The sequence below is a fragment of the Salvelinus sp. IW2-2015 genome, linkage group LG13 (assembly GCF_002910315.2).
Source record: "Salvelinus sp. IW2-2015 linkage group LG13, ASM291031v2, whole genome shotgun sequence".
NCBI lineage: Eukaryota > Metazoa > Chordata > Actinopteri > Salmoniformes > Salmonidae > Salvelinus > Salvelinus sp. IW2-2015.
The window spans coordinates 27,234,188-27,241,590 of record NC_036853.1 but is presented as its reverse complement, the minus strand read 5'-3'; the positions used below and the strand labels follow the sequence as shown (position 1 = coordinate 27,241,590).

General features: G+C 43.0%; 1 pseudogene; it reads left to right on the top strand.

The window, feature by feature from the left end:
* The first annotated feature begins 5,619 nt into the window (after positions 1 to 5,619).
* Positions 5,620 to 6,990, top strand: LOC111971212 (uncharacterized; annotated as a pseudogene).
* The last annotated feature ends 413 nt before the right edge of the window (positions 6,991 to 7,403 follow it).

Genomic DNA, 7,403 nt, shown 5'->3' with positions numbered 1-7,403 from the left:
CTTCAAGTTGGATGGGTTCCGCTGGTGTACAGCAATCTTTAAGTCATACCACAGATTCTCAATTGGATTGAGGTCTGGGCTTTGACTAGGCCATTCCAAGACATTTAAATGTTTCCCCTTAAACCACTCAAGGGTTGCTTTAGCAGTATACTTAGGGTCATTGTCCTGCTGGAAGGTGAACCTCCGTCCCATTCTCAAATCTCTGGAAGACTGAAACAGGTTTCCCTCAAGACTTTCCCTGTATTTAGAACCATCCATCATTCCTTCAATTCTGACTAGTTTCCCAGTCCCTGCCGATGAAAAACATCCCCACAGCATGATGCTGCCACCACCATGTTTSACTGTGGGGATGGTGTTCTCGGGGTAATGYGAGGTGTTGGGTTTGGGCAGACATAGCGTTTCCTTGCTGGCCAAAAAGCTCAATTTTAGTCTCATCTGACCAGAGTACCTTCTACCATATGTTTGGGGGAGTCTCCCACCTGCCTTTTGGCGAACACCAAACGTGTTTGCTTCTTTTTTTCTTTAAGCATTGGCTTTTTTCTGGCCACTCTACCATAAAGCCCAGCTCTGTGGAGTATTCAGCTTAAATTGGTCCTATGGACATATACTCCAATCTCTGTGGAGCTTTGCAGCTCCTTCATTGTTATCTTTGGTCTCTTTGTTGCCTCTCTCATTAATTCCCTCCTTGCCTGGTCCATAAGTTTTGGTGGGAGGCCCTCTCTTGGCAGTTTTGTTGTGGTGCCATATTCTTAAAAATTTGTAATKATGGATTTAATGGTGCTCCGTGGGATGTTCAAAGTAAAAAAATAAAAATAAAAAAAAATTATAACCCAACCCTGATCTGTACTTCTCCACAACTTTGTCCCTGACCTGTTTGGGGAGCTCCTTGGTCTTCATGGTGCCGCTTGCTTGGTGGTGCCCCTTGCTTAGTGGTGTTGCACACTCTGGGGCCTTTCAGAACAYGTGTATATATATACTGAGATCGTGTGACAGATTATTTGACACTTAAAATGCACACAGGTGGACTTTATTTAACTAATTATGTGACTTCTTAAAACCTCTTTGGGCTTGGGGGCATTATTTTCACGTCCAGATGAAAAGTGTGCCCAAAGTAAACTGCCTGCTACTCAGGCCCAGAAGCTAGGATATGCATATTATTAGTAGATTTGGATAGAAAACACTCTGACGTTTCTAAGACTGTTTGAATAATGTCTGTGAGTATAACAGAACTTATTTGTCAGGCAAATCCCCGAGCACAATCCATCCAGGGAAAACATTTTTTGAGCTCAATGTTTTCCATTAGGTTTCTATGGTAATCCCTTTTTAATAGAAATATGCTTGCAGTTCCTATTGCTTCCACTAGATGTCAACAGTCTTTAGAAATTGGTTTATCTTTTTCCTTTGAGAAATGAAGAAGTATTCCTTTCCTTTCCATGTGTCACACAAAGGGACTCAAGTCTTTTGGAGCGCACGACCTGGAACGCTCTTCACTTTGTTTTCGTCGGTATTGAACGCGGTTTATCCCGTCTTAAATTTTATCGATTATTTACGTTTTGGGATACATAAGTTTGGATTAGGAACATTGTTTGAAATGTTTGGACCAAGTTTACAGGTAACTTATTAGATACTTTGTAGTCATGTTGGGCGAGTTGGAACCGGTGTATTTCTGAATCAAACGCGCCAAATAAATTGACATTTTGGGGATATAAAGAAGGAATTTATCGAACAAAAGGAACATTTGTGATGTTTCTGGGACATTTTTGAGTGCAAACAGAAGAAGATCTTCAAAGGTAAGGCATGAATTATATCGTTATTTCTGACTTTTGTGTCGTACCTGGCTGGTTGCAATATGATTTGTATGTGTTTGTATGCGGGGTGCTGTCCTCAGATAATCGCATGGTGTGCTTTCGCCGTAAAGTCTTTTTGAAATCTGACATGGCGTCTGGATTAACAACAAGTTAAGCTTTTTTTTATGCATTACACATGTATGTTTTGTGAATTTTTATTATGAGTATTTCTGTTTTAGAATTTGGCACGCTGCAATTTCACTGGATGTTGTCAAATCAATCCCGTTACCGGGATTCGAGCGGGAATAGGGGTGAAGGGATCCCTAAGAGGTTATAAACAAGTCATTTTTTTKATTTCACTTCACCAATTTGGACTATTTTGTGTATGTCCATTACATGAAATTCAAATAAAAATCCATTTAAATTACAGGTTGTAATGCAACAAAATAGGAAAAACGCCAAGGGCAATGTACTCCTCAGGGAAGTGTGTTTAGTGTGGTATCGTTCACCTTGATGATAGATTACATATTTAAGGATGRGGGACAGTGAGTGGGTGTGGTCTTGTATGCCGATGATGGGGCTGTATGGAAGAGAGATGGGAATTTGAAATATGTGATGAGGAAGAGCCAAGAAGCTGTGGAAGATTGGTGTCTAACATGTGGGTTTAAGATATCTGTGGCCAAGTCCTGCTTCGTGGTGTATTCTAGGAGGAATTTTAAAGATGTTAGGCTGCAACATACGGTCAGGGTAAAGGTGGTAAGGTGGGGGCAGGGCTGTATATCCCAGATTTCAATGTTGGAGTATGTAAGCYATTAACTGATTATGTGTCAGTGTATGTGGCCGAGTTGATGGCCATGATTATAGATTTGAGATGGGTGGAGGAGGTGAAACCACTCAGTGGCGATCTAATCTGATTCGGATGCAGTGTTGAGTAGTGTGAAGATGGGCAGGTCAGATAGGGGAGACCTGTTTGTGGAGATAATGGTGCTGTTAATGGGATTGTAGAGGATGGGAGTGGTGGTAAGATTTTGCTGGGTTCCTGCCTATGTGGGTGTGGAGGGTAATGAGAAGGACGATGTGGTGGCTAACAATGGTGTGAGAGAGGGGGTAGATATTCAGATCCCGCTGGGCCGCAGGGAAGTCTTTGATCTGGGCAAAAAGGATTGATCTTTGGCAAAGGGAGGCAATTTTATCGTGTACATCAGTCAGTAAAGGAAGAGGTGGGAAGTATGGTATGTAGGAGAGAAGAAGCTGTATGGAGTAGACTACAGTTGTATATCCCCACACTAGCACAATGTGACTTGCAGGCCTGCTGTGTCTAGTGATGATTCCGGAGCTCCGAGGCGTGCGTAGAAATTGCTAAGCAGCTAAATTCTAAGCAATGTGAGGGCCTCCCGAGTGGCGTAGCGGTCTAAGGCGTCACTACAGACCTGGGTTCGATCCCAGGACCGGGAGACCCATGAGGCGGCACACAATTGGCCCAGCGTCGTCCGGGCTAGGGGAGTTTTTAGACGGGCGGGATTCCTATTGGAATCGAGGCAGTGTGGGGATATAAAACGTTTGTAATTTTTAATCACACTCAACCTGTATTCAGAATGACTGCCAGAGTTGGGAAGACTAAGTTATGAGCCTACCTAAAGCATCTTCTTCTTCTTCTTTTTTGGATTGGGTTGGCAGATCGCATCCAACTTCTAAGGTGGAAATACCGCCACCTACTGTACTTGAGTGTGAGGCCAGTCACGGCCTACCTACCTAATTCTCTTCCTTAGTCCTGTTCCTCTAAGAAAGTGAAATGGAGCCCTGGACATCACTTTCATTCGCTTTCCTCACCCTACTACACCACGCAAACCTCAACCCTGCCCAGCCTCTCTAACCTTTTCATACAATCTCTCCCTATCTACATCATACAGTTCACAAAATATCAACACATGCTCCACCGTTTCCTCCACTAAACACTCATCACCAGACCTGTTTCATGTTTCCCTATCATCTACAACATGGCATTCAAACTTAAGTTCCCAAACTGTAGTCTACTCAACACAACTTCTTCTCTCCTCATACAATCACTCTCTAGCAACTCCTTGTGGCGGACGGGTGCCTGTAAGCTGACTTCCTCCAACACATTGGTGCGTCTGGCTTCCTGGTTAAGCGAGCAGTGTGTCAAGAAAGTGTGGCTTGGTAAGGTCGTGTTTCGGAGGATGCATGGCTCTCGACCTTCGCCTCTCCTGAGTCCGTAGGGGAGTTGCAGCGATGGGACAAGACTGTAACTACCAATTGGATATCATGAAAAAAAATTCTAAGTAATGTGCCAATGCGTGTATCAGAAGTAATGTCATCAATGACGTCCAAAGCTTTGTTTGATAACGTGCTTTTTCAAACCGRGTGTTGCAAAAAGCGAGATCCCACTGAATTTGCCGTGGTTCCAGTGCTTTCTTTGATTCTAAACTGCTTTCAAATACCGARCTCTACTGGACACCATACTTATAAATATAATTAGGATTTTTTACATGTAGTTTCACCTGACTGGTAGCTTGCAGATAGAGTAGGGAACTATAGAACATTCAGGGAGGTGAGGTGAGGGTACAAGGTTGAATCCTGTTGATGGCACACTTTTGAAAATATTTTTACGTYAAACCATACTTTCTGCACTGCATCCTAAATATTGTCATCGGTTCCGTWAAAAAAAAGAGTAAACTTGAAGGCAAAAAAAGGGAAGCATGATTTGAATCTGGTATTCCAACTGATTATAGGCTACTAAAGCCAACAAATTTGCGCTGCGCCATGGAGGTTTGATGAAAACAGTGGAGAAAAATGTTCCATCTCATAATCACATGCTTCTATTTATTGTTGACCAGCAGATGTTACTAATGTGCATCGTGAACCAATATTTCATCTCAGAGTAATTAATACTTTTTCGGCACAATTTGCTGAAAGCTCCAAAGCATTCGGAAAGCCTTGGTTTCCCATCACTAGATGTGGCCTGTAAACCATGAGTTTCAGGCCACTGTATTAAACTATCAGATGTTTTTATTTTTATTTATTCTTAAAGGAGTACTATAACTTGTCACTTTAGTCATACCCTGTAAGGTCATCCTTTGTACCTTAAGTTATAAGTGCATAATTGTACCGCAATTAAAATCAAATAAATGTGTATTTGTCACATACTGTATGCAGACTACAACAGGTGTAGACTACCGTGAAATGCATACTTACGAGCCCTTTCCCAACAATCCAAAGTTAAAATTAAGAAAGATTTGCTAAATAACTAAAGGAAATAGTAACACAATAAAACAACAATAATGAGGCTATATACAAGGAGTACCGGTACTGAGTCAATTTGATGGGGTACGAGGTAATTGAGGTAATATGTACATGAGGTAGGGGTAAAAGGGACTAGACAATCAGGATAAATAATAAACAGAATAGCAGCAGCGTATGTGAAGAGTGTGTTTATGTATGAGTGTGTTTCCGTGGCCTCTGTGTGCGTGTGTGTTTGTGTGTGTGTAGTTTGTGTGTGAGTGTAGTTTGTGTGTGTGTGTAGTTTGTGTGTGTAGAGTCCAGTGAGTGTGCATAGACCCAGAGCATGAAAGTCAGTGCAAAGAAAAGGGGGTCAATGTATATAGTCCGGGTAGACATTTTATTAACTGTTCAGCCGTTATGGCTTGGGGGTAGAAGGTGCTCAGGAACCTTTCGGTCCCAGACTTTACACAATGGTACCTCTTTCCGTGCAGTAGCAGAAAGAACATTTTATGACTTGGGTGGCTGGAGACTTTGACCATTTCTGGGCATTCCACTGAAAAACCGCCTGGTATAGAGGTCCTGGATGGCAGCAATGCGGCGGCGAGGCTGGCTGCTGAAGACCAGAGGACAGGTCTGGCGTTTGTCTTAGTCTGGAAGGCTCGGGTGGCGGTTTAGATGTTGATGTCCTTCCATCTTGCCACCCCCATACCGCTTTCATATCTTCTGGGTCTTTATGGAAATCTCTGATGGCGTGATCCTTAAGAAGGGTGGTAATCCTCTTCCTCAGGGTCGTTTGTTCCCCAGTTTGTTGTTGGTATAACCTGATGGTCCTTGTCTTCCATAGGACATACCATCCAGGATGTTCTCTGTCATCAAGCGAGGTAGTGTCAGCAACCTTTTGGGGGAGACAGAGGGAACAAAGTGGGCCAAGACCCGCCTGGCCACGGTGCACTCAACAAACAGCTGGTAGATGTTTTCAGTGTCAGTGCATGCGTGGGGGCAGCTCTCTGTACGTGCTACCTTTTAGAAAGGTTTAATTCAGATGTATTTTTATTACAGGAGTGTGGTCTACCCTTTTTAACCTCTTACAGGAAATGAGAGGAGAAATGACAGCATGGGCCCTCCATTTGGAGTGGATCCAATTTGAACAAAAACGCTGGCGTTGACATTTTAATCAAGACCCCACAGCTGGTGGTGAAGGGGCGCACAGTGGTATTTGGTMGGAGTGCTCTTTTAGCCAACTGTACCTTTATGGGGAGGGATTTTAATGTGCTAAATGTTTATGGTWTTAATTACAAAAATGACTGGGGCGCACTTTTAGAAGACCTGCAGTCCCACATGCTAGGGAGGGATCCTCTAGTTGTGGTGGGGATTTTAACTGTGTTTTAAGTAGAACAGATGGCACCAGAGCCTCTTGCATTGACTATCTCTTTACCCGTCACTGGCCCCCAACTGATGCTAGAATAACCCCTGCTTTCTTCTCAGATCACGTAATGCTGACGTGCACCCTGTCACTAACTCTGTCGTGTGACTGGGAAGAGGTCCCTGGAAACTGAACTGCTCCCTTCTAGAAGATGATAGAGTAGTTAGTCAGTACAGGGAGCAGTTCAGCCAGTGGCAGACGTTACAGGACTTCTGTGACACACAAGCACAGTGGTGGGAAGTGTTGAAGGGTAAGACGAGGACKTTCTTTYGAGAGATAGGAATTTAAAAAGTAAAGAAAAGGACAGACGCATGGTGGGACTGCAGAGGTGACTGGAAAGGTATTTTAATCTAGTACAACAAGGCCTGGATTTTAATGATGAAATTAAAGAGGTAAAGAAAGAGATGGCATTACTAGCAGAACAAAAGAGCAAGTGGATTATTTTAAGATGCAAAGAGAGGGTACTAGAAGAAGTGTACAAGGTACTTTTTAAAGACAATTGTGATTAAGGGTAGGACAATTACGGAGTTAAAAAAATAAGTAGTAGAAGATTTTTATGGGGAACTGTTTGGGGATAAAGAAGTGTGTGAGGAAACCACGGGGGAGGTTTTAACATACATAGCATAACATACATCGTTTACATAACATAGCAGRGCCCACCTGTAGCACGTGCTCCAGCAGGTATATCTCTCTGGTCACCCCCAAAACCAATTCCTCCTTTGGCCGCCTCTCCTTCCAGTTCTCTGCTGCCAATGACTGGAACGAACTACAAAAATCTCTGAACCTGGAAACACTTATCTCCCTCACTAGCTTTAAGCACCAGCTGTCAGAGCAGCTCACAGATTACTGCACCTGTACATAYCCCATCTATAATTTAGCCCAAACAAGTACCTCTTCCCCTACTGTATTGATTGATTTATTTATTTAGCTCCTTTGCACCCCATTATTTATAT